Here is a 15,557-nt window from a genome sequence, read left to right as displayed (position 1 = left end):
TCTATAAAAAGAGGGAGTTGGGCCAGATGATCTCTAAATTCCCTTCCAATTCTCACATTTTATGATTAATGATTTCCATCTTAAAGTTATCATTCTGCCTGGCTTAGGGGCTTTGGCGCTTAGTCCTTCTATGGAGAGAAAAATGAACACTGCAGTCTCCTGCTGACATGCAGGTTGGGTTGCCATGGCTGCCTGTGGCAGTGGGGCTTCTCTTAGGAAAGGCTGTATTGGGAGGACATAGCTTCCCTTTCCTTTTAGCTTCATGGTTATTTTCAAAGATTGGGAACCATCTTGTAGAATTTTTTGTTCCATAAACTCGGCTTAAGCCTGTTTTATAAAGCTCCCTTGGAAGATGCCTAGGTCAGTTACCATTTGGAAATAGGTTGTCTTGGTACTGCATCTTGAATTTCTCTTGTTTTGGGTTCCTAAATGCTTAAATAAGTTCTCAATTTACTGTGTTAGGGGAGTTCCAGAAATATGCATTATTTCAAAAGAGAGAATGCCAAATAAGCCTTACTTATTATGTCAGAACACATTTTAGTGTTTATATTTGAACAAGGAGACATTTGATGTTCTAGAAATTTGCAATATTTTATAAAAAATAATGAAACAATCCTGGGAAGCTTTGACTAAGAAGTTGGAAACTATTCATCCTCTTTCTCATTTCTTTCCTTCTTCCATCAATAAGGGCAGTTAGATACTGCAGTGGAAAGTGCTGAATCTGAGGTCTTTCTTAGTTCAAATCTGGCTTCAGACATTTATTAATTGTGTGACTTTAGGGAAGTCATTTAACCTTATTTGCCTCAGTTTCTTTATATGTAAAATGAGAGGGAGAAGGGCAAACTACTGTACGATTGTTGCCAAGAAAACCCCAAACGAGGTAATAAAGAGTCATACAGGATTGAAAATGACTGAACAGCCACCACCACCACCACCACCACCACCACCCTCATACTAAGAATACAGGGCGTTATTTCGTAGTCTGGCAAAGTACCCTTCTAACTTGAATTTCTTTCCACTTCTCACAGAATTTGGTGTCTTTCTGGCTGACCTCTTCCTTGGCCCAGGAAGGAAACAAACAAACATTCATTAAACTCTTACTGTGTTCCAGGCATTATACTAAGTGCTTTACAAATAATAATAGCATTTATATTGTGAATAATTCTGTATCTATACTCTATAAGTTCCTACTATGTGCCAGATACTAAACACTTTTTTACAAATAACATTTTTATTGTGAAATATTCTTTTTTTCTATAAACTCTTATTATATGCCAGGCACTATATTAAGTTCTTTACAAATAATAATAGCATTTCTATTGTGAACTACTCTATTTCTATACTCCATAAATTCTTACTTTGTTTCAGACATTAGTTTACAAAAAGCCTGGGAGTTAGGTACTCTTATAATGACCCCCATTTTATCATTGAAAAAACTGAGGCAGGCCCCAGTTACATGACTTTCTGACTAAGCACAGAGCTCTATCCAAGGAGTCACTAGCTGATATAGGAGTGGGAATTAGGTGTTTTGGTTTCACAGGGTTTCCTCTCCTTTTGGATGGAAGGCTGAGCACAAGAGAGAGTGAATTGAGAAGTCCTAAGATGCTAACAAAGGACTTTGTTAAGTAGCTGCTAATATCACTAAGAATGCCTGAGTTAAGATTAGTCTAAGTAACATGCATTATGTGGTATGTGTATAATGTACCTCTAAATAGAGTTGTATCCATAAGTGTCCTAATAGAGAAAAATAATGATGACATTTCTGTTTGCCATGGGACTTTGGACTTGTGGTATCCCAGTTTTATGGGACTAGTTTAATGTAAATTATCTCATGGATACTGCTCTTTTTAGCCCCACCTCTGGGAGAAAAGCAGACCTGAATCTGACAGGCTCATTTACATAATCCCTAAAATTACATAGCAGAGCAGAGAAAATGACTAGCAATTATTGTTTCACGCTTTGTTTACATTGTTTGGAGTGAAAACATTTGTAAATAAGAGATGCTGCCATGTGTAAATAATGGAATCACCTTGAGAGAAAGCTAGTAGAGTAGGCCATTGGTCAGAAACAGGGGCAGGTATTAATGGGCTTGTTTGTTTTTTCTCTTGCTGGTCTTGAAGTTCACTCTGAGGCTCACTAGTGGTGTGACCTTGAAAAAGTCCCTTCACCACTTTGCTTTCATGTTCCTCATTTCTAAAATGACAATCCTATTGGCACCAGCTATCTCACAGTTTTATTGTAAAGAATGTGTTTTGTAAACATGAATAGGTGCTATTAATTTTTTTTTAACTTAAAAATAATCTGCTTGCCATCTGGGGGGCGGTGGAGGGAGAGAGGGGAAAAGTTGGAACAGAAGTGAGTGCAAGGGATAATGCTGTAAAAAATTACCCAGGCATGGGTTCTGTCAATAAAAAGTTATAATTATATATATATAAAAGAACTAATGCCAAAAGAGGTTGTTTTGCACAGGTTTAACCAGATATGTGATAAAAAATTATAAACGTTATTTTTCATTACTAGAAAATCACAGACCCCCCCCCCATAAAAAAATAAAAATAATCACTGTGCTTTTGGAGTTTATTTTTACTTAATGATAAAATGGGGGTGGTGAGGCAAGGAAAAGGGAGCAATGGAGGCCTATGGGGAAAGTGTGGATGAGTACAGTGAATCTTAGATTTCCTTATCATAAAGGAAATAATAGGGAATAGCTTCCCCAAGTATGATGAAGTGAGGCTCCAGAAACAGACTTATGATGTTGAATTGTACATTGGAATATTCCTAGATTTGTAACCAGGAGTACAAAATTCAAATCATGACTCTGCCCACACCAATTGTATGATCTTAGAAAAAACACTTTTTTCAATATAGATATTATTTTGCTTGTCTTTAAAAGGAGAGTTTTGGAGTAGATTCTCTCAAAAGTTCTTTTTAAATGAAAATCCTATGATTTTTTAAAGCAAAATTTCTTATCCTGGGGTCTTTGACTTTCTTTTTGAATATCAATATTTTGAAAATGGTAGTATTTAAGTGTATTTCATTTCTTTCATAATCCTATCATTTTACTTTATGCATTTTAAAGCATTATTCTAAGAAAAGGTCTGTAGACTTCATATTTTGCCAATGGGGCTTATGACAAACAAAAGGAATTGCAAAACTTTGTTTTAGGGTATCTGGCTATAGTAAACCCTTCATAAATGTTACTTACTTGAGTTATTGAATTGTCTGCTCCATTCTATCTCCATTTCTTTCTTGTACACCCACCATCCAGCTTGGGAAAGAAAGGGGCTTTCCAACATTAAGCAGAAGCTCTGATACTTCTTCCCTGGTGATATCTAAGGCTATGCTTAGTTAACCTCTGTGAAAACTGAAATGGGGCAAACAGAGGTGAAATGAAGGCAAAAAGATACAAGCAAATTGCCATGTCTGTTTATTATCTCCACTTCAGAGCCAATGTTTTGTCAATGCACCTATCCTCCTTGCACAGAATGGCTCTTATTCCTCAACTCTTTGTACATACCATCTTCTCTTTCCCTGTATGCTTGGAGCCTGTAGTCTTCACAAAATCAGAGATTGGCTAAGCCATCCCAATGTTGCAAAGCCTAAGCAAGAGCCAGTTGTTGCTATGCTGGGCCATTCTGCTTTGAAGATCTTGGAGACAGAGAAAGGATGAGCTTTTGAGAGACAGGCTCCTTCAATGTGTGGGTATTGCTGTGCCATCCAAGACATCTTTCTTACACTCCCCAAGAATCTATTGGAGATACTATCAGATGCCCTGTTTACAGAGTAACTCACAGCTTTACTTGAAAGACCAGAGCAGCTTTCTGAGTCTCCTCCCCTAAATGCAGCAATATCTGGTAACACTTGGTGTCTTGGGGAGAGAATTCATGTCTGTAATTAGTTACTGTATATCATGGTTAGTACTCGGCTCAGGATTTACTGGGCAAATACCATTTAACTGCACAATAACTACAGGTTCTTGCTGCTTACGGGGTTATTTAGTAAGACTGGGAAAATGGGGCAGGAGGGAATCTGAATGGGAGGTATTGTAGCCCCTTGAATCAAACTTTATGAGTTTGGGTTTGGCAGGAAGGCTGCTGCTCAGAGCCAACTCTCATTGCTTTGTTTTGCAGAGCTGGTTCAAAGAGTCTCTTTCTCTTTCTTGGATCAAGAAAAGAGGTCCAAGGTTGGCATTGAAAGTTGCTTGAGTTCATGTCAAGACCAGGATATCTTTTGGTCAGTTGACCCTTCTAGTAGGAAGGCTAGAAACAAGGTGGGAGAGGACAGTTACATCCTTTGGAAATGGTGCTACATTTGGGATCCCTGGGTTCTAGTCAGTGCTCCAACATCCACTCAGTATGTGGGGCCTTTATTCATCCATTTACTTATCCAGGAAAGAGAGAGGGTAGCAGCCTGCAGCGGGGAAAACAATTAGCCATTCTTGGCCGACGGCATCAAGATAATTGCAAAGCTCCACTCATCTCTCCTGGGTATGGGGTTGGTTGGAAAGAGGCCGTTTCTGGACACTTGGCAGACACTCATGGCCTAGATCTGCTTGAGCAAAGTCTGTCTTTGTTTGGCCCGACTCTGTCTAAACTCCTCTAACCTATTTAGGCCTCAGAGAGAGAAAGAGACACAATAATGAAAAACCCAATGTGCAACATTGCCCTACGCAATCCAATAAATTACTCGGTGCCCGGCTGCCAGCTCAGACTAAGCCCAATATTGCCTGCAGTAATTATTTGGATCAAATGCAGTTTATCTGCTTCATATTTGTGTTTCTGTGCTCTGTGGTAACTTATAAATGTCATTGCGGTGTTTATTTGTTATAATGAAACTTAATGGTGTTGGAAGCCAGGAGCAGAGCTTGTGGGACAGCAGGTTTAAAGCAATCTCTTCATCTCTGGAGCAGAAATAGGCAGAGATAACATTGAATTACCCTATAGGGAAGAAAGACTTAGAGATACAAGGAAGACCGAGTCTGTTTGCTATGCAGTGGACCAAGAGAGAGCAAAGAGCTCTGGGAATGGGACTAACAAAATCTCTACTCTCCAGAGGCATCTCTTTCAGAAGAAAGGGAAGAAGTTGGTATAATCAAATTCCAGGATCCCTTTTTTCTTGTTCCATTTCCTTGGGGTCTCTGCACCTCCTGGTTGTGGCTCTGAGAGATGTAGGCAAACTGAGCCCTGAAGAGGTAATGAGTGGGAAAGTGCTGGAGAAGCAGCCATACCTGATTACTGAACAGAGGGGACCACCTGGTGAAGACTCATTTTACCAAAAGAAATAGTAGGGAAAAGAAGGCTAGATTTGAAGTCTAAGGACCTAGGTTCCTTTCTTAGAACTTTTTATTTGACCTTGAGTATGCCCCTTATACTTTCTGAGACTCAGTTTCCTTATCTGTAAATTGAGGCAATTGAATACATGACCTCTTGGGTCTCTTTGAGCCAGAAATTTATGATTCTACGATCCATGGATAAAGTAGGGGACTCTAAGGGAGCATGGGAACAGAGGGGAAAAGGGAACAAAGGGTAAATATTCTCTTCAAGTGGTTGTTTGCCTGATGTTCTACTGGTGGTAAGCAGAACAATGGAGGCACACAGGAGTGGTGGTTTCAGAGTGGCAGAGGCTGCATTGTTCAGCATGGAGGACACTTAAGGACTGATAATTAGAAAGGGATATAGAATAGCAGTCTCAAAGATGAGAACATCTTACAGTGAGGAGAACGGTGAGAGGACTACATTTTTACTCTTGTAGCCATGGAGAAAAATATCTCCTAAAAGTTTTCCCCTCAGAACAGCTCTATGTCTAAGAGGGACTGTTGATTCTGTATGACCAGAATCCTCAGAGATCAATTCATACAGGAGCCCAGAGGGTGACTTTGGTCTCTCTAGTCAGTCTTCTCTTTTGTTCACATGGAAGAATTAACCCTGAGGATGTTGACCCTAACTCACACCTTGTCAAGAGGAGGCTGGGATGGGTGGCTGCAGAGCTTCATCTGACCTTGGCCTTATTTCTATTGTGTAGGACCCTATTAATCTTAGGAAGTCTTATCTATAATAGACCTTCGTTCCCATGTGATGCCCCTATTCTGATGATGGTACTTTAAATATTCCATTAATTCAGGTTATAAAAATCACAGTCATCTTTGATTCTTCCCTCTTCTCACCACCTCCATCCAATCAATTATTTAACATGCAACACATGTTTATTAAATTTCTAGCCATTGGCAGATTACCATGTAATACATCTGGAGAACTATAAAATTTAGTGAAGACTTAGTACCTGTTCTAGTAGGCTATAGAATCCAGTGGAAAGAAAACATTTAAACACAGATAACTATAATGCATAAAAATGCATTAGAAAGGCAAAAGAAAGCCCCATGAGGACCAAAGGAAAAATTGTACTGATTTACCTAAGCTCTTTCAGTGTGCCATAGGGTTATGTATAGAATATACTTTTCTTACTTCCTCCACCTGTTAGAATCCCTTGTGGCCTTCAAAACTCAGTTCCAGTACCATCTTCAACATGAAGTCTTTCCTGATCCCCCCAATTACTTGTGATTCCCACCCCCCAAATTACCTGCTGTTTATTTTACATATATCTTCTATATAATTTTATATGTATATGTTTCCTTCCCTATTAGAATTTAAGCTCTCTAAAGGCAAGAACTATTTAGTTTTTGTCTCTATTGTGGTACATAGCAGTCACTTAATATATGTTTGTTGATTGATTGATTGATCATGGGGGAACAAGGAAAACTTAACAGAGAAGATACCATGTGAGTTGGACTGTAATTTCTATTTGGCTGGAGCACAGAGTTCTTGGAAAGAGATAAGGATAGAAGTGGGCTAGTGCCAGATTTTGCTCTATCTTGGGAGCCAAGCAATTGAAGAGCACTGAAGATTTTCAAGTTATTAACATGATCAGATCTATGACTATTTCCAAGTTGTTGATATTGCTCCAGCTCTCCTCATATCCACTGTTACCATTCCAGGTTCAAGTCCTCATGCTTGGACTAAGAAGTTAACTGGTCTGCTTTCTTCCATTTTCTACCCTTTTTAATTAATTCTTCTTATAGCTGCCAAATTAACCTTCTTAATACAAATGTCAATCATATCACGTCACTCTCCTGCTAAGAAATCTTTAATGGTTTTCTAATGTTTAATAAACAAAATATAAATATTTTATTTTAATATTCAAGATACTCAAGATACTCCCCCCCCCAGATCTTTCTAGTCTTGTATACTATTCTCCATTCAAACATGCAATTCTCTAGCAAGAATTCTCCATCATCCCTAATTTCGTTCTTCTGTTTCTGGTCTCAACCTTAGAGTCTAACCAGAGTCATCTATGATGCCTTACTCTTCATCATCACCCATACCTAATAAGTTATCAAGTCTTGTTAATCCTACCTCCTCCTTCTCTTCTTCCTCCTCTTAATAATAATAATAGATAGTATACTTTGCATGCTTTGCTAGGTAAATAGCACTTTAAAGCATGGAAAGCATTTTATAAACATTATCTCATTTTATCCTCACAACAGCCTTGAAAGGTAGGTGCTATTAATATTTTCATTTTATATATAAAGAAACTGAGGAAGATCAATCAAAGGCCGGAGCCTTTGGATTTATCCCATTTTCTCCTAGTTTAACTTCTAATTACCTCTGACATGGACTTTCCTAATAGTCTCCCAGTTGGTTTCCCTTCTAATTTCTCTCCTTTCTGATTCATCCTCCACCCAGTGTCCAAAACAATCTTTCTAAATCATAGGTCCAACTACTTCCCTTAGAAAAATATCACGTGTCTTGCAATAGAGTGGAGTCATCCTTCTAGTAGAATATACTGCATCTATCATTGTTTTCCCTTTTGCTTTTGAAGAGGACCAGTGACATCATGGATGATGTCTTGCCTTGCACATCAATTGGATTTAAGTAAGGCAGAATTGCACAGTCATCAGCTTCACTTTATGTTCAGAGTCATCAAAGTCCAGTGGCAGAACAAAAGTGAGAACAACTGCTGATGGCTCGGGATGCAGTGGATGACCTTGGCCTTGAGCTCTAAGTGCTACACAGCCACTGCTTCAGCCACCGTAGTGGCCCTTGGAACAAACTGTTCTTCTCTGCCCATTCCATTGGGGGAAGTTTCACAGGTTTGGAATAGACATCCTTCTAATTCACTGATGGGTTACACTCAATCTGGATTAACCTTTCTGCAAGATGGTATTATGAGGGTGTAGACAGTGAGCATGCTGCAGCTTTTGACAGCTACAGATAAGAGGTAAGACTGCACCCATCAGGAAACAAGACTAAGGAGTCTGAGAGAGTTGGTGGAAGTAGCACCAAAAAGTGTGACCCTTGGCTTCAGAGAAAAGAGCTAATTATAAATTCAAAAAATAATTAGTTCTGGCCGTTGGGTGTTTATCTTCAGATAGAAACAGGTCTGGGGAGCCCAGCTGAGTGACCTGCCTAGCAATGAAACTACCCAGTGAGGAGCAGCATACAAATATGAAATGTTACCAGGATCCTGTAGTTGCAGAGCCCCGAGTAGCCTGGCCACATGTGCCTCCTTATATGTATCTCACTACCAGTGTACTTTTAAGTTTTTACCATTTCTTCTCACTGAAGCTGCATATATCATACATAAGGATGAAAGTTATTGGCCATACTGTATATTTCCTTCTCCAACCAGTTAGTTCCTCTTCATATAAATACCTGTGTGGATCTCTATAGAAATGGGACCAGGTTATGAGATTTACCCAGGACATTAACCAAATTTCCTGAAGTTAATAACTGCTTTAAACTATCCCAAATGGTTTCCTATCTATTATCTAATTTTTTTTCTTCACAATAAACCTCTAAGATTAATAGGACTGGCATCATTCCCATTCTACAGATGACACTGTTACTTGGAGAAACTGCTAAATAGTAAGGGGCTAACTTTGTTTCCTTTTTATATAGGGCTAATAAACAGACACATTAGGGTAATGCAGTATATAAAACAATCTTGAATTTCAGTGAAAATTTGGTAGTCTCATGTTACTTTTATGAATAAGATGGAGACATATGGGCTAGTTGATAATAGGTTGAATAACTGGGTCATATTAGTCTGGAGAAAAGTACCTAGTACCATGACCAAGAGATCTGTCCTTGACCCTGTTTTTTTTGACATTTTTATTACTGACTTGAATGGAGGTACAGAGAGCATACTCATTAATTTTGCAGATGACAAAAATCTGGGAGGAAGAGTTCACAGAATGGATGACAAAAATCAGAATCCAAGGAGAACTTCCTGGCTAGAACGATGGGCTGAATCTAATAATGTTACATTTAATTGGCATAACTGTAAAATCCTATGCTTGGGTTAATAGATCAACTTCACAAGAATGGAAGTAGGGAGCAATGAGGACCTAGATAGAAATTTGTGTGGAAAAAACCCCTCGGATTTTTAGTGGGACACACAAATCAGCAGAGTGATATAGGAACAAAACTAAGGGACAGGGTTCAGAAACTTGAAGAGTCTTAAAATTCAGTGGTTTAGGACCGCACCAGCTGAACTAAGAGCTGGTTTTTAAAATGCTTTGAGATCCTTTAATGGACAACAATGGGTAAGTGCCCCTTAATACTAAGTATAGATGTTGCTATTGCTACATTTGATTCTGCAGTGGGAAATACTACACTGCCCTATTTATCCCACATTCTATTCGTAACTATTGAAACTGTCACCATGTTCCACATTCCATTTTGCTATTATGTGTATTTCAAACCATTATAAAAATGGACTTGATTTTGTTCCTTTGAATGCTATTAAACTCTACCCATACCAGTAACAACATAGTTTCCATAGAAACTAATACACTTTAGAAAGGGTGAGTCTAGAGCTACCAAAGGAATTGGGAAGAAAGCAAATAGAAATTGGGGAAATATACACATACACATGAACACACAACACCATTACTGCTTGTCTGTGGTTGGACAGAGCCATATGGCATGACCACAATATAAGGCTGAGGAGGGAGTAGAGGGGCTGTCTTCTAGGATTTTATTGCCTTTCCTTAGATTAAAAACCTCATATGGTTCATCACTGCCCCAAACTGCTCATTCCAACACAGAGCACTAAAAACTTTATGCCATTGCAGGCCATTACAAGTCTCTCATTTATTCAGGATCCCCTGTGTTTTCTGCCCTCATTGGGTTCTGGAAATAATGATAAACATTTCTCAGTCCAATTGGAAGTTAAGAGAGACAGTGAGATAGAGAGAAGGGCAGTGCTACAGGGATAGAAAGGAGATTATGTTTCCTGGTTAGTTATTCATAATGGGCCACAGTGGTATCTCTAAGTTCTATTTAAAATTCCTGTTCCTATTCTTGATGGTGATTTTCATACAGCTTTAGAATTGCTGTCCCAAGAAAGCTAACAAGAATGGTAAAAGGGCCTTGAGATCATGCCATACAAGAAGTCACTGAAGGAACTGCTTGTTTTGGAGAAGAGGACACTTGGAGGCATACAAATACTGATGATCTTTTCTTTATATTTCCTTTTTTTCTTCACAGTATTTCTCCAATCTTTCCTGTTTTTGCTATTCTAACTCTTATAGTTTAGGACTTCTTTCATCACATTGAAGCTATTTCAACAATTTCTAAATTGTCCCTCAAAGGATTAGATTGAGATTTAATTTTTTCCCTTGCTTTTCTACATTTAAGCCACATACTATTGCCAGACTCACCTCTTCAAGCTTCTCTTTTCATGTTCTTGTTCAAAACTTTTCTCTGGCTTCCTATTGCCTATGCTGCAAAGTTCAAATGCATTCGCCTAAGCTCAAAGTGTCCAGAACTCAGCAGTAAATTAATGAACATTTATAAAACACATATCATGTACCAGATACCTTTCATACCACTCCCCTAGAAAATTTCCCACTTCAGTGAAACTGGTCTGTTTTTGTTTCCCAAAAAGATGCTATAGTCACTTCCCTTTCTTTTTCTTACCAATGATCTCAATCCTACCCTTATTTCAAGACCTGAGTTGAGCCTCATTTCCTCTGTGAAGCTTTCTCCAATTAAACTGGCCTACACTTAAGTCCCCTTCCTATGAACTATTTTCTATTTCACTAGCTGCCCGAATCACTCATTTGGCATTTAGCATTTGCTGCCTATGTAATTACATAAGCACATAGTAAGTATAAATGTTAGCTGTCATTATTTGTTTTTATGTGTATTTCCTGTTTCCATAGATAGATTATAAGCTCCTTGAGGAAGAAGTTAATTTCTTAACTTCTTCATCACTTCCTTAGTACTTAGCACAGTACTCCAAATATAGATGGTGATTAATATTTTTCCATTTGTTGAATGATGACTTGCTCTGGATATTTACATATTCCAGTCCTTTCCTTGGAATATCTTTCCTTTGTCTATTTCAATCAATCAATCAATCAGCATTTATTAAGTACCTAATATATTCCAAGTCCTATGCTGGTATGTAGTCTATGCCCTTAATGAGCTTACATTTTGTTGTGGGAGAAAATGTGTCTCTGCAAATTAGTAATTAGAGAAATTAGTATCTACAAAATTAAGACAAGATAATTTTGGAGAGTTATTAGTAGCTTGGGAAATCAGGAAAGGCTTTTGTTTCTTTGCTTTCTTTGAAAACTAAGTGACTCCAAATTCAGTTCCTTAGGGAGGCCCTTTGACTGATCCACTCAAATTTGATCTTTTATTTTTTTTGGAATGCTTTCTGTATGCAACACACTATTATACACAGAGGGAAATATGAGAAAGTATAAGACATTATCTCTTCCCTCAAGGAGCTCACAATCTAGTTAGGGTGACAGGACATACCCATAAAAAAGGTGAATAATGGTATAAGTAGGATTTGGTTAAGTTAGAAAACCATCCCTCACTTTTGTCAAGATGATTGGCTCTGCAGCAACAATCAAGCAAGTGGATCTAAGAATTGCCAGCCCAGAAGTCCCACTTTTTCTCTGTTTTTCTATATATCAGCAGGGAACCTCAGCATAGGAGGGAAAGATCTGGTTCAGTCTTCAGGACTATTGCCTATCCTAATATGATAATAATTGAAGAATTTTTCTCAGGGATTTATTTGATCCTGGTATATGCAGTATGAAGGAATTCTTAGAATCATAAAATCTTAAAGTTAGAAGGAAGTCTTAAAAATCCTCTGGTCCAACCAGTATTCGGTGCATTAGTCTCATCTAATACATTTTGAAAAAAATCTTCTTTGATCTCTGAATAAGGACCCTCAGTGACCGGGGTTCATTACCCCTGACCAAGCCTATTCCATTTTGGACATCTTTGTTTTTGAGTTAGTTCAGTCATGTCGGATTCTCTTTGAGCCCATTTGGGAATGGTTTATCATTTCCTTCTCCAGCTCATTTTACACATGAGGAAACTGCATGTTAGGTGACTTATCTAGGGTCACAGAGCTAGGAAGTGTCTGAGGCCACATTTGAACTCACATTCTCTTGACTCCTCTATCCACTGCACCACCTAGCTATCCTTTTGGATACCTTTAACTATTGGGAAGTTTTTATTTATGTCCAGTTGAAATTGGCCTCGTACATACAACGTCCACTCATTAGTTATTTTTGCTCTCCAAAGGCTAAGTCCTATCTGTGCAAATTTGATTAAATCAGTCAAGTTCTATGGGCCTGTGTTTTTTCAACTCTGATTTATGAAGGGGTTTAAGTATATCTATTACTTATTAATTATTAATTAGATTATTTTATAGACTATTAGACTATTAATAGACTATAGACTATTAATAGATATTAATTATATCTATTGATATAACCAACAATATTTTAGTTCTTTTCATTGCCACATCAAATGGTTGGCTTGCATTGGGATTATAGCACACTAAAATCTCTAGGTCTTTTTTTTTATACAGTTGTTATTGTTTAGTTGTTTCTGGCAGGTCTCAGTCCCTGTGACATTTCTTTTTCAGCTCATTTTACAAACATAGAAACTGAAGCAAACAGGGATAAATGACTTGTGCAGGGTCATATAGCTAGTCTAAGCTGGATTTGAATGCCCGTTTTCTTGACTCAGGCCTGGTACTCAGGCACCTAGAACTGTTTTAATCATGTCCAGCTTCCTCATCCCACATCTGTATAGGTGAGTTTTGAACCTGTGTGTAGGTATCCCTATTAGATGTCATCTTGTGTATTTCAGGTTTGATTTGGTTATTGATCCTTTTAGCTATTCCTCCATTTTTGGAGGGTATTAAGTGCTCAGTCTTTTCTGAGGGTATTAAGTGCTCAGTCTTTTCTAGGATAGAAGAAATAAGTTCCTGGACCCGTCAGGAAGACCAACTTGGAGGAAAGGGGCTGAAAAAGGGGATATGTAAAGAACAATTAGAAACCTCAATTACACCAAGGAAGGAGAAGGGAAATGGCAGGTCTGTCATTCCCGGATGCTGTGTGAATTAAATAACTATCATAAAGTGCCCTGGAAATTGGAGTCCCACCATAAATAATAAACAGGAGCAAAATACAAATAACCCACTATGCAGCCCCAGAGGAAGAAAACACATCAGCAAGAAAAATGAAATAAGAAAAATGCACCAAAAAGGCTCCAGCTAACAAAATGGCAGTATTAGCCAACATCCCGGGGGCTCAGAAAGGGAGTGAGGAATGGTCTTGAGAAAATGATTGCAGGCCCTTGGCCATAAGTCAGGATTGTGGTGGCTGCCACAGTTAGTATGGGACAAATACCACAGTGGAACCAGGCACAGTCCTACTATATCATGATGCTAGGCCCAGTTCCCAAACTGGCATCATTCCCTTTCTCTGGAAGAGTACAGATGGCTCCTTAGGTCACTGGGCAAAGGCTGCTCTGGCATCCTCTGGGCTAGCACCACCCTGACTACAGCTGACTGTGGCGCTGAATCATGAGTCTCTGTAGACTCTGTAGTCTTGTATTAACTTTGAAGGCCTAGGAAACATGAATCTAGCTTCTAGAGCACTGAGCATGTAGTCCTTAGATTTTCTAGTGCTACACAAACCTTCTTTTGATGCTTTCAAAGCACTTTAAGACATAGAAGGGAAGACATAGAAAAGTCTTTCTGTATTGTTGAGTTGAATTTTAGAGCTGGAAGGAAATATGGAAGCATCTATTCCAACCCTTTCACTGTGGGATGGAGAAACTGAGGCAGAGAGATAAAGTGATTTGCCTAAAGTCACCTAGTGAGTTGGTGGCAAAGCTCGGGCAAGGTAGAGTGCAAGTGGATTGCCTTCCAATTAAGTGTTCTCTCTGTACCATGTTACTCATGCTTTGACTCCATTGTCCACCTTCCACTCCACAGGGGAAGGGAAGAGAAAAAGGAAGAACCATGTTTATTTTAATTGGATGGGGAAACTGACAAACAGCAAGACAAAGTCTTCCAGTTTATATCCCGTAACATTTATGGGCTACTGAGGACTCAGGTACTTACATTCTAGAGCATCTTGTTAACAGGCTTTATAACCAACTGCCTGTCACCATGAAATCATGCCCAAATTTCTTCCTAAGCGGTTCAAAGGAGGTAACAGCTTCCTATATTGTAGGTTTTTCACAAGTGGTTGTTGAAAGTTTGTTGAATCTATTTCCAGGGACCCAGTGGACATTGACCTTGACTTGGAACACAGTGTAGTTTAGGGGGATACCCCGCTTTTGTCCTTTTTTAAGTCTACAACATTCTCTGAGGCTGGGGAATTAGGTATTTAATGGAGACTCCTTTCTGGCCATCCTCCTGGGATGCAGGGCTTGCTCATTTAATTGACTCAACAGCCCTTTTATGTCCTTTCTCCTACTAAGTGATGGAGAGGGGCACTCCAGCCCTTCTACTGTCTCTGAAATATTGTCGTCAGATAAAGAACAAAACGCTCACATCCACAGCATCCTAGGACACACCTCTCCGAATCACTTGCAATTGTTTCTTCTCTGAAAGATAAAAGTGATAAGGCTGGAGGGCATATCCACTTTCCCACCACAGTGCTGAGAAGAGGAGAGCACCGAGCCAATTGCTCCTTGCTACTTGAGAAGTGGAGAGACTGTGTTGGCAATTTGCTCCTTTCTACCTTGCAAAAAGTGGGAAAGGGCACCCCCTGCAAACTGGAATCTTTGAGAACTCTAATGGAGGTTGGATTGCTCATCCTCTTTCCATTTTCTGTCTGTCCAGGCAACAGAGCTGAAAATCGGATTTCTTAGATCGCCAGGCACCCTCCTCACAAACTGCCCTTCTTGGGAAGGGCCAGGATCCAGCCCTATCTTGACTTCTGTTCTCCATCAAGACTTACTTGTTTAGTATCCTGTACTGTTAGGATTTTGCTCTTAGTTAGATTAACTAATTTAAGTGAGGAAGTATTGTGAAGAGTGCTTGCAAATGAAGTAAGTACAAAGTTCTGGATTTGAATCAATATTAATTGTGTGAACATGAAAATATCACTTTGGTTTTCTGAGCCTCAATTTCTTTAGCTATAAAATGGGATGATGATAAAATTCACAAGGTTGTTACAAGGAAAACATTTTATAGACCTTAAAGTATGGTATAAATTTGAGTTACTATTA

General features: G+C 38.8%; 1 protein-coding gene across 2 annotated transcripts in view; it reads right to left on the bottom strand.

Moving 5' to 3' along the window:
* Positions 1 to 15,557, bottom strand: part of KIRREL3 (kirre like nephrin family adhesion molecule 3) — a 755,533-nt gene that overhangs the window by 165,851 nt on the left and 574,125 nt on the right. The gene's annotated exons all lie outside the window — the stretch shown is intronic.

This window comes from Sarcophilus harrisii, chromosome 3, assembly GCF_902635505.1.
Source record: "Sarcophilus harrisii chromosome 3, mSarHar1.11, whole genome shotgun sequence".
Lineage (NCBI taxonomy): Eukaryota > Metazoa > Chordata > Mammalia > Dasyuromorphia > Dasyuridae > Sarcophilus > Sarcophilus harrisii.
This window is presented reverse-complemented; position numbering and strand designations above follow the sequence as displayed.